This window comes from Nelumbo nucifera, chromosome 5, assembly GCF_055504915.1.
Source record: "Nelumbo nucifera cultivar China Antique chromosome 5, China Antique-T2T, whole genome shotgun sequence".
In the NCBI taxonomy this organism is placed as follows: Eukaryota; Viridiplantae; Streptophyta; class Magnoliopsida; order Proteales; family Nelumbonaceae; genus Nelumbo; species Nelumbo nucifera.
In genome coordinates, this window is record NC_142653.1 from 16,893,602 (window position 1) to 16,906,522 (window position 12,921).

Consider the following 12,921-nt stretch of genomic DNA (forward strand, 5'->3'; position numbering starts at 1 on the left):
TATTTTGTGTTATTGATGTGAGTGTGTGTGTACTATTTTGGTTGTTTGGTATTATCAATTGATCAAAGGGTCACTGCTAGAGGGGAGGGGACATATGGCAATAAATGACAGGTTATGGGTGTTGGGTAGATTCCAATCTAATTTCTTAAGTTCCCTGTAATGGATTCTAGATGGGCCCAGGCTCAGATTGTTTCAAATGTAATACTTTATAAACATATAAAATATGGGTACATGTTTTAGGTAACATTTGCATTCACTGATATTTAGAGATGGCAATTTTTCCTATCCCCGCGGGTATCCAACTTCCCCAATCCGATGGAGTCGGAAATGGGGATTGCATTGGCAGGGCAGGGATGGGGATGGGGCCCTATTGGGGATGTGGAACCAGAAGTTTGTGTTGGCCCTCTACACCCTAAGGCTAGGCTAATTTTACTTGAACTAAGTGTGGAATTGGTTGATGTGGCCCAGTCCAACTCTTGGTGGGCCGTGGAAATCTGTAGCTTAGCGACGTATTCCATTAAAAGGCTTTCCACAAAACTATCCTTTTAAGCAAGTTAAGATCTTCTGCCAACAAAACACATTCCAACCCTTAATGTGCGGTGTTAAATCATGTTGGTAGAGGGTTGGAATGTATTTTGTTGGCAGGTGATCCGAACTCCTTTTAGAATGTGTTCCATCGATTTTCAATCTGAACCTAGCTTAGAAAGAAAGATTGCCAGATATGTTCTATCGATCTGATTCATTTAATACATATTTATATTTAAGGCATTCTTATGTTTGTATTATCAATTGGTTAAGACGAAGTCATTAACTGTGTGATTAGTCCGATTTTTCTATTTTTAGTAACTACAATAGATGCTTAAATAATAGTAACTTATCTATAAAAAATATAACTATGGGCAATAAAATAAATAGTTAATCCTTATATCCCTGAAAACCAAAACGGGTTGGCTAGTAACCAAATTCTCTCCCATTTCTTTTTCCTCCTCTCTAGTTAGAAAAGATAAGTGGAATTAAGGATTTTTGTTTGAGAGAGAGAGGGGGAAGAAGAGGGGATTTCTTGCCATGCAATCGCAATTTCCATTATTTAAATGTAGTTACTGCGTAAAAATATTTCTGATGGCGTTCAGACATAAGTGCTGGAAATAGATTTGGTTGTAATTGGACAATGCATATATTCAAATTTGATTTCAATCTAATCAAACTTCATCAGATTGTATTTAAATAAGGATCCAACAGTCCCAGAGGGTGCAATTTGGGTTGAGTTGGGTTTACCTAGGGCTGTTCATAAGAATGCCCAATCCGACCAAATCGATCAACTCGGATCGATTCAACCTGAGTCGGTCGGGTTTTCATTAGTACCAGTCGGTTTCGGGTTGGGAAAATATATAAACCGATATATCGGGTCGGTTTCGGTTTTCTTGTGTGAAAACCGAAACTAACCCGACCTGAACCAAACTAGTCTTCTACTAGTTCGGTAATTCCTAGTTTGAGTAGTTTCCTACTTAACTATAACTAGTCTTCTACTAGAACTAGAAGGTCCATTAGGCAATTACAATTAGAATAGGCAATCTATCATAGTTTTTTTTTATAATCTTTTACACCAAATAGGCAACCCATTAGGCAATTACAATTAGAATTCAATTAGGTGTCCTTTTGTACAGGAGCAAAACCGAAACTGACCCAACCCGACTCAAACCGACCAGGTCGGTTTGGCCTATCAGTGGGTCGGTTTCGATTTCCACCTCAGGTAACTCGACCAGGTCGGGTCGATTGGGAAAATCCTAATAAACCGACCCAACTCGACCCGTGAACACCTCTAGGTTTACCATTTGTTAAATTTTCTATGGAGACTCAATTTGTCTCCATAAACAGCCTTGATCAAATAGAAATAGGGTTTAAGTCTTCAAAGAGGAGCAAAATATGGAGAGAGTAAAAGGGAACAAAACTCTTACATATACGAGACAATGATTGATCATAAACCGTACAGTAAACACAAATACAAAAGTAACAAGTCGTCTGGACGTGAAGCCAAGGCAAATATCATATATCGGCATAACGTTGTTATATATTGACAAACAACCAACTGCATAGTTATGGTTGAATATTATGGTTGGTTCGAGTCAGCCATTTTAACGTTATATTTCATGGAAGTAGAGAGTGGTTGAAACTTTGAAAGTTTCATCTTTCTTTGGCTCCATGAATACGATGCCCATCTCCCAAACCCAAAACCCCCCAACCCTAGTGCAGGTGGTCAGGATTCATCCTAAGTTTCCGCTACAATCAGTAGGAGATGTTATTAATCAGTTATTTATTCGGGTAAACGCAGGTGGTCAGGATTTAAGGGTCCTGTTCGCTTTTCGATAAGTTACTTACTCAGGTAAATGCAATTAATTGGATAGGTTTTTTTTTGGGAAACACTTACCCAAGTAAGTGCATTTAACTATGTTCTTTTATTTCTCATGTAAATAAGGCAATGATTATTTTAGCCATAAAAATTCGTTATTAAAAGGAGAATTTTTGTCCCATTCAAGTGTGGGCAACTTTCTCCATAGGTGGAAAATTTATTTACCCATTTAGGAGATGGGTAAATGATACCCAAAAAAATAAACTTTCCCTAATCCCCACATAAATTTGAAAAGAGAACATAAGATTCTTGGTCAATGGGAACCAAAATCCCAATGACTAACTTTCCCCCCTCTCAAAATCTGAAAAAAGAACATCCCCAAAGTGTCATTTATTTCATTTATCTATGGGTATCTTTACGTCTTTTTTTCTTCAAATAATAAAAAACTAATATGAGAGAGAGAGAGCCAAGCTGTTCCTGAATAATTTTTTCATTCTCTTCGGACTTGAAGCATGGACAAACACAGGCCCACTTATACATTGTGTTGAAATTTAATTAGTCATAATGGGGGCGATGATGAGGATCAACACTAGACTATTCGGCCAAAACAACTTTTATACCATCTCAAGGAACCATACATAAGATGAGTTATGCTTTATGGATAAGATTAATAAAATAATATGTCCATAAAATGAACATATCAAGGATGAAAAAGTTCAACTTCTCTTTTCTTTTTAAGCAAATGAAGTTGAGATGGGTGACTGGCAAGTGAGGGAAAGCCATCAGCTAATAGTGTTTATTATGTACATGAAAAAGATTAATTACCTCTATATTCACCGATAAGTTATAATTTGATATTACAAAACAAAAAATGAGGTAAAAATTTATCTGAGTGAGATGGAGAAATAGGATTTAATTATGAAGCTACCTTAATTAGTTGGGACAAAATCTTTCTTGTCTCTTGAGTTGATCTCTAAGTTTTGGCAACAAATGGTGGAGAGATACATCAGAAATAACTGCGTTAGCTCAAGATTAATTTATTAGAAGCTGAGATTGAGTCACTGGCGTCAAGAAAAACTGTCGGCATGTTAAATGGAAAACGTACACGTGGCATTTTAAGAAGCTGGGAAATTTTCAACCAGAACAAATGCAAATGGAATATAATATTTTTTTTTTCTGTAAGCTGACAACCTACCAAACACAAAATTGCATCAAAATGACTCAGCAGAGAATAATTCCCCATACAAGGCTTCAATCAAGACTGTTCAATTTAAATACAACTTACACCCAGATGCCCAATTCTGCATTGACAAGAACACTAGAAACAGGGATCTTAAAGTATAAAGATTGATTGAACTTTAGCTAAAGGAAGGGGGTGGGGTGCTTTTCCTTTTCTATCTTCTTCGGGGCAATCCCCTACCAGAATCAGATATACAAGCCTGTGAATTAGAGGCCAGGAAATGAAAGGGTAGGGTTGAGCCAACAGTACAAAGGCATGAACCCTTTCTCTTTCCAATGTCAAGTTGGGTGTCGCATCATCACGATTAGCTCTTTATAGAAATACGTTACAGAAGCTTCTGTGGTGGATTTTGGTCTCCCCCGCTCCACTTCCACATATCAATGACATTCACGTAGTAGATTGTATAGCCTCTCTTAGAGACTTGGTCCCACTGAATGACACCGTCCCAACAGGTAGTCTAGCTCTACCCCTACCCCAAGCGACAATCCATCAGTCTACCACTGAACTGTTCAGAAATTCCATCAACCCCCCAAGTTGGATTATTGGTTAAAAGTACTCCCTTGCCGACCCACATTTGGTAAACTTCTAGCTAAATGAGAGTTCCTAGCCCGTAACCATAGGGTTGTCTCCCATCTAATTAAGAAATCAAAATCAAAAAAATCACCCCATCTGGTAAAAAAGTTGTTCTGCATTTTCAAATCTACTTATGCTTTTTGTACCAGGCAGATCTAAAAGGGGCGCTTAGTCCTTAAATTAGGAAGACCCCCAGTGGTTTTTACTTTTTAATCTTTAATGGGTTGCTGTGTGTCACGTCAGTCCAGTGAGAGAGGGAGAGGCGCTCACCTTTGCTTACTTTTAATGGGAATGGGACTGTGACGCTGATGGGTTGAGACTCGAGGGCGACTGTGACGGTGTTGATGGATTGAATGGTCTCTCTCACGACAGAGTGGCACCTAATCGGATGTATAATAATGGCATAAAGCTTACTGGGGGACCATGCATATCTGCTTCGGGATAGAATATTAATGGTAGCTGATCGATTGTCATTTTGTTTGTTTTTCTACTGGGGGCCCTCCCTCCCTCGGTGGCCTGTTTGTGTTTACGTAGAAGAGATTCCATTAAGACCCCACTGCATTTTGTCTATTATCGTTGCGTGAAATTGAAGATCTATCGCCCCTGCTGCTGCCTGCAGCAATATATCGTCCTGTGTTACTCATCTTCTCTTTCAAGTTTTAAGTTTTAACCCTCTAGGGGGTAGAAGTGTGGTGGTAAATATCACAATCAATCAAGGTTTAAAGTATCGGCCGATATATATCGTATTAGAGCCTTCCCGATATATTTTTATAGGGGTATTTTAGGTGGATAAGTGGTTTAAGGGGTAAATTGACCCTTTTGAATCAAATTCTTAAAAAAAAAAGTATGGATACTTTGAACCTCAATTAATCACAAGCCTTTCAGCCTTTGTGGTTTGAAATTTATCTTTCAAATTGAAAGGAATTTCTGAAAAATGTTTGTTCTTAATAGAAGGTGTTTTAATAGAGTTGATTGGGTTGCATTGATGGGGAAATTCTAGGAAGAATTGAACAACCAATATTCATTGGATGAAAACAAAGATAGAGTCCCATTTCATCTCTAATAATGTAATAATATAATAAAAGGAGGAACCCCAGTTTTATTCTGAGAGAATTTTATATATTGGATAAAGTTTACAGTAAAAGACAGGACAATGATCCCTCTAATGATTGAAATTGCATATATTGAGGTGGTTAGGTCACTGTTTTGGGCACAACCCCGCCCCTAGTTTATGATGACAATTGATCATGAAAATACAAAGGTGTTTTATTGTCCTTGTTCAGAAGCATACTTTTGAGATACCAGTTGGTGTGTTGTCAGAGACTCAGAGCCACTTGCCAAAACATATTTTCCCCAGTTACTATACTAATTGTTTTTTTAAGCAAAAAAAATTGAATTGATCAAGTATAACACATGACATCTGTGTTTGGTTTGAGGGAAAAAGTAAGGAAAGACAAAGAAATTCATACAAGATTTATAAAAAATTTTATATTTCCCTTCCTTTTCTTACTTTTTTCTTCAAACCAAACATAATCTTAAAATATTTAATGTGATTGATAACAACATAAGTAGATTGTGTGACATTTTCAGTTGATTTAATGTAGTTTGACCCTCTAATTATGATTATATAAAAAATAAACATGTGGATAAAGATAACAAGTGCACGTGTGCATATGTGGAGTCTAGATTTGTGACTCACAACAACACTACTAACAAGCCTGTTCACATGGGTGTACTGTCCTGTGGGTATGTTTAGCTATTAAAGGCTTCACGTTGTCCTTTAAGTCAACTTAGGTCCTGTTTGGTGGTAGTTCGTGACTTATACTTTTAATAATATGAAAGCAAGATTATAAATATTGATATGTAATGATATTTATTTTTTTGTTTAAAATCGGTTCGGAGGGGTTGTTTTAAGTCTCGGCTACCCTCTAAACCATGGCCTGACTCAATACACCCCCTGTAGGGGCATATCAAGAAGGCCCCATTACGATATGTATCAGTTGATACGGACCAATATGTAACGATATTTTGAAGCTAGTATGAAAGTACAAAGTATACGATATACTTTTGGTTTCATGTTTTTACTTTAAATATGGATCATTGACATATAGATGTTGTATGGTGGCATTCGAAGGTAATTCAGTAGTCTTACATGCCGCATGGTGGCATAAATAAATGTCACATGACATACAATTGTCATTAATTATGTTCAATTGCCACTTGGTAGCATATATATGCCACATGGCATCCATATATGATGCCACATAGTATCTATATATGATGCCATGTGGCATCTAAGTGTTGGATCAATGACATGCAGATGTCACATAGCACCTAAAGGCAAGTCAATAATATTATATGCCATGTGTCACCGAATACATAAATGTGTCTATGCTTCCATATATTATACATGAATGTTACTATGTGGTGGGATGTACAAGTATTATAAATGTGGTTGATATACATATTTTAGAAAGCATAAATTATGTCAAAGGGCCAAAAATATACATTTTAGAAAGTATAAATTATGTTAAAGGGCCAAAAATATGAAGTATCAAAAGCCGATTTCATGCTTTTCATGTTTTTTATACTTTTAATTCATATTTTTAAATATAAAAAACATCAAACACGTTCAATTATTCATAATACTTTTAAAAATATGAAAAATACTTTAAAAAATACCACCAAACTAGATTTTATTCATTAACTCTTCCTGCACGACATCTTAATTCATATAAACTCCATAACAGTAAATAATAGTCCTCAATGTATAGCTATATGATTTAGTGTATCACTGGCTATTCCATGTAGACAACCAAAGTTTTCTTCAAAGATTTATCCAAAAAACTGTTACATATGTTTTCCTTCTACACAAAGCATGAATGTTAAAAAAGAAGTTAATTTCATAATTTTTTTGAAGGTCTTGACTAGCCTTTGATGCCTTCTATGATTCTATCAATGTCTTCCAAGTTTTGAAGAGAATGAATAATAACAGCTTTTGAATCCTTTTGAAGGGAAGATACTGTATTGTAACTAGAATAACCTAGATTACCAACACTCTATATTGTAACCTAGTATTAAAATATCAATATTTCAAGACCCAAAGTTGGGTATCCGTGCATGTCAACATGACCAATACTTATTTTATAATTATTAAATTGTTGGGATAGAATTTTGGGTTGTTTTAAATCTTTAAAAAATTGATTTGATGAACTTCTAACGGCAACCTTTTGTTTTTTTTTTATTTATTTTTTTAAGGAAAACACGAAATTCAAAATCCATTGGAGGATTAATAATTTCATTTTGGACAAAATCAAGCCGGAATGGAATCCATAATCACCCTCCCAAATCCAAACCCAGCCCAAATGAAAAGACTTTTCAGAGCTATATCAATATGTTATATCAAGTTATCAACTTGGCCATTATAATAAATTTCCCCTTTTATTAATTTTAATGCTGTTACCAAAAAAATATTGTCAAGTTGATGGGATCCGTCATTGGCTATAATTATAAAATTAAAAACATGGGAATCAAAAGTCCGAATATAAAAAAAAAATTCAGCCAATCAAGTTTTTTTTAATTCCGTTTCTCGATTTCTTTTGCTAAAATAATACCACAGGATAAGATAGTCCACCGAATTGATCATTTGCAGTCAAAATCAAATCCCACGAGACATCGAAATGCGAAGATACTACTTAGTACGTGACCTGAAATCACCAAAAGAACGCCGCTTTTTCTCGCTTGTTTCAGGCAGCATGTGTTTGTCCGGCGGGCTGGAAGCAGAACTCTGCATAGGTTTCTCACATCTCAATGAGTGAGCTTTCATGGAGCTCTCTGCCTTTTTGTTCCAGTGTTCCACTACGTCAGCTTTATTTTATGGCTCAAAGGGTTGATCAGTCTTACCTAAGACCAAAAACCAGAAGGCCCAGAACTGTTTGATTGGCCAGGTGTTGGAATTAATGGAGATAGAACGTGGCTTCTGTTAATGGAGATGGGAAACTGAGATATATCAAAGCATGGCCTCAACGAATACGACTGACTCACTGCTGAAACTCGCAGTTCAATCACTGCAACAAGGACGAGAGGTCAGTTTGACGGGAAAACTGACATGGCAGGACCCCACAGACGTTGAGCTTAAGTCAGAGGGAATCAGCGATTGGATTCATCGAAGTTGTCATCATCGGCTAAACTCTCCTTGCAGCAGGGCACCGATTGGCTGATCGATACGATATCAGCCTTGTTTTAGCGCCTCGCGTCTGGTCTGCGTTCTTGAGATTGCCAATTGGCTCTTTTCTGTGTGATGCAGATGCACGAGAAAGAGAGAGAGATTCATGCCCTGAAGATCAACCCCCAGATTAAATTCAAACTCAAAGTCTAGTGTTTCGTGTATTATTTGTCCATATGTTAAGCCCAGATTCAGTGATCCAGTCCAGATAGAGCATGGTCAGATCTTCTTTCTTCTTCATTCTTCTTCATTCTGCAATGGCTGTGCAACAAGAAGTAATCGATTCAGTAAGCAGTCTCTGTTGTCTAAAATTGAAGAAAAAATTGTTACATTTGCCCCTTTTTCCTCTACATATGAGAAAATAAATTTGTTGTTTTTTTTTTTAGAAAAAACCATTAGTTTGATGAACCCTAAATATTCTCATCCCATTTTCGACTTCTTCACCCATTAGTTTGTAGAAAAAACCATTAGTTCAGGCCCATTGTCATCGTAGCATTAGGATTAATCTCGGGACAGAAAAGAGCGAGAGATCAAAAGTTCGTATCTTTGTGAGAGAAGAGGGGGAGAAGGGCGGATGGATGAGGATAAGTATTGATAATTTGAAAATCTCATGAAGATTTTTTTTTTGGTGTAATAATTATAAATCTTTAAAATACTTTCAAATGAAAATTGACTTCAATCATGAAAGGAACATGTTGTTATCAAACATACTGAAATATCCAATTCCCTGAACAGTCTCAGTTTCAGTGTTTTTCAACCGTCATTGACTCGGATGGTTGGACCGTTCAGCCTGAGAATCATTTTTAATATTTGCCAAAAACCATTGATTTTATCAGCAACCGTCAGTCCATTCAACCTATTCTACGATTTTGGCCATTTTTATTTTAATTATTTTTATTTTATAAGTTGGAATGGGGCCATTCATTCAAACCAAATATTTGAACCATTAATCTAGAAACCGGTGGCTAGAACAATTCTGGTTTTAGGCCGGTTTTTAAGACCTTGTTTAGTTTTATTGATGAATTCTTACTAAACTAAGCATTAAACAAGTAGTATGTGTTTGGTTTCATGGACATTTATTCAATAAACGTTGTCACATAGGCGCCACTTCAATAGTTTCTCTCTCTTGTTTTTTTTTACACATAATGACAAAAGTGGATTTCGGTTTTTATGTACATCAACTGTTTGTGAAAATTATTTTTTTTGAAAATTTCACAAATAGTTAGGCATTTTTTCACTGTTATGCTGATGTTGGAGTGTAATGGCGCCTAATTATCATGGTTATAATTATTACCTTTTACGATTTTGATTTTATCATCAAATAAAGTATAAACGTTGAATGAAAAAACATAAACTGAACCATAACCAAACACATATTAGGTTGCATCTGATTTGGTATTAATACTTTTTTTTTGTTTTATTTTTTTTTCTCAAGAGAAACCATCATGCTAGTGCCATATAGGCCTTTTAGGCTATTTCTTATTTGGTTCAGGTAAAAAGTAGTTACAACTCTGTCTCAAACTCTTTGAAAAGTCACATTTTCAAAATCCACGGGTCTATCTAGCGTATCTTTTTGAGAAGATTTTCTCGTAGCTTTGACAGTCAAAAGATGCACTGAGCTTTTGACATAAGATCTGGGCAGTCCGATGACAGTTTGGCAGATGTGCGTCTTTCCGTGCATCTGTCCACGTCTTTCCGTGCAAGATTAAAATGCGAAAGATACAAATGAAGCTTCCCAAAATCAGCCCGAAATGGATTTCTCGTGTCTTTTCGGCACACCATCTTTTGACAGCTAGATCTTCTATGAGACAAACAGGAATAGATAAAAAATCGGACTTCCAAACTTATAAACAGCCGAAAAACCGTGCAGAAAGACACGTGCCACACTAGCCCCACATTTTTCACATTTCTTGTTAGAAGTGTTTTCTCCTACGGGTCCTAATGATGTCTAATGTCACTTATGTCTATTGAAACGTGAATAAACAATAGAATTTGGGAATTGGCATCAGATTAATTGAGCTTTTATACCGATTTTTCAAATCATTGCCTCCATCAAATACCAAACACTCTTAAGAAAATTTGGCAAACTACAAAGCAAAAAATCTTAAGGCTGTGTTTGGTTGCAATGCAAATAAGTTTGGGCTTATGCAAAATTATGATAGTGAAAATGATTTGAGCATTATTTTTGTTTCAAGTTTTAATTTATCTTTTTAATTGTAGTATAAATAAAGTAAGTTAAGACATGAAACAAAATAAAATAAAGTCCAAAATAAAATTAAATGAAAATTTGCATTTTTTTTTCATTTATACTCCTATGCATTTATATTAGTGCAAATAAAATAATACCACAATCAAACACAGCCTATAACTAGCTAGCTAGACTCGGGCCAGATTCAATGGCATAAATCAAAGGAATTCTTTTATGAGTAATTGAGTAAAGATACTTATCTTAGTTTGTATGCATGGCTCCAGCCAGATTGGAAGATGGGTTTCCAATTTCCCTAGCAAGCTCCAATATTTTAATATGTTTCAACTGTGCCAAAAGGTGGGCAACTTGATTGCCTTAGCTTTGGATTGTAAGTGTAATAGTTAGAGGTCTCCAATATAATTTCCAATCCTAGTGGTGTAATCCATTTTGTATTCTTTGGACCATTGAAGCAAGATCAGCTGTGTTGACAAATCAATTTGGTTGTGTTTGGAAACGATGCAAATAAACGTTAATGCAAATATGTAGAGTGTAAAACGGTTCATATAAATTATAAAATAGGATTAGTTTTGCACTGACAAATTTATCTTATTATCAAACAAATTTTTAATTGTAATGGATTCAAATACAAATTCCAATAAAATATATGTTTTTTTTTTTTTATCAAAAGTCTACTTGAATGCAAATTTACTTCTTTTTTATTGATGCACTTTTACATCTTGTTATCAATGTAAATATGCATCGAAAGATGTATTTTCTATCATTAATCAATACATAAATATAATATTGCCAAATACAGATAAAAGTGAATCAGAGTGCAAATTTATCCTGAACCGAATTTATATTCATTTGCATCGTTTCCAAACACAGCCTTTGAAACAAAGGTAAAGATCCTGTATATTAGGCCATTGTCAAATGTTAGTTGATATATTTTATATTATCTATATGATTTATTTAATTAGACTACTTTAGGTAGCTACGGTGGGGCTAAAAAAGTTCGGTATCATAGAAATTGCCTATTTTCAAATAGAAAGAAAAAGATGTTAGGTTTTGTCTCATTTTACGACCTTGGTATGGCTGTCGGTTAGATTTTTTGGTAGAAAGGGTAAAGAACCTTATATCATATGATATATATATTTTTTTCTTTTGGTAGAAAACTGAATTTCATTAAAGTTCAAACGGGTAACATCATGCAATAGTTATCAAGTAAAGTATCACAAAGCCAAAGAGGAGCTGCGAGCGATGCTGGTGAGAGACAGTAACTCTGTGTTTGGTTTGGAGGAAAAAGTAGGAAAACGAATAGAAAGATAGAAAAATTTATACAAAGTCAAACCAAATATAGTCTTAAGTGATCCAGGTTGATTAAGCAATTTGGTGAATACATTGTTATGACCTGGACCGAAACAAAAGCAAATATATATGTATATATTAAATCAAATACTATATATTGTATATTATAGATATCATAGAGTTGAACCATTCCTACAATTAAACCAGATTAATGAAATTTGGATTAGCTATGAACGTGATTGCTGTTTAGTAGGCTGTGGAGTTAATGATAATGTCCCATGTCACATGCCAATGATAAAATACATGAGCCCCACAGTGAAAATTAAGTAGTTGTGGGTAATATTTAAAATATCGATATGATATACCTTATATTAAATATATCGTATCGTATCTTTTGGTCTCGATACACTTATTTATAAGTATTTCGGGACTCCCATTTATTTCAATAAAAAATATCTCCAAAAATCAAATTTTGAAGCGGTGAGTTTTTAATATCGATATGCCTCTGCACTTGTAGGTCTTGTGTATTATATTATTGGTGTGGAGAGGTATCATTTGGTTCTATATTGCATCTAATCCTTAGTCCGATTCAACTGTTTTGGTTAATTTAAAGACATTTAATCTTGCTTTTTGTGGCCATTACTGCCCATTGAATACTTTTTTGGTAAACAAAAGTAGGAGCTACACAAGATGGGGTAGCTCGGTCCCACAAGTCACCCCAACAAATAGTAGCTAAAGCGAAAGGAAGGTTGCTATTACCAAAAATAACGGAGAGTTTAAATTAGAAAGAGCTTACCTCGCTGCCTATTCCGTAGCTTGATTAGCTTCCCGATATATGTGATGATATACAACTCTGCATTCTCAGCCACTCACAAGCCTTTCAACATTAAGATTGTCCTTAGTCTCCACGGTATGTCGGTCTTCAAGTTGAGGCACGAAATGACCAGCAGAGAATTTCCTTGGATAATGATTGGATGATCCCTGTAGTTTACAGCCATGTTGTGAGCTTCCCAAACAGCTCAACCAATGAAATAAACTTT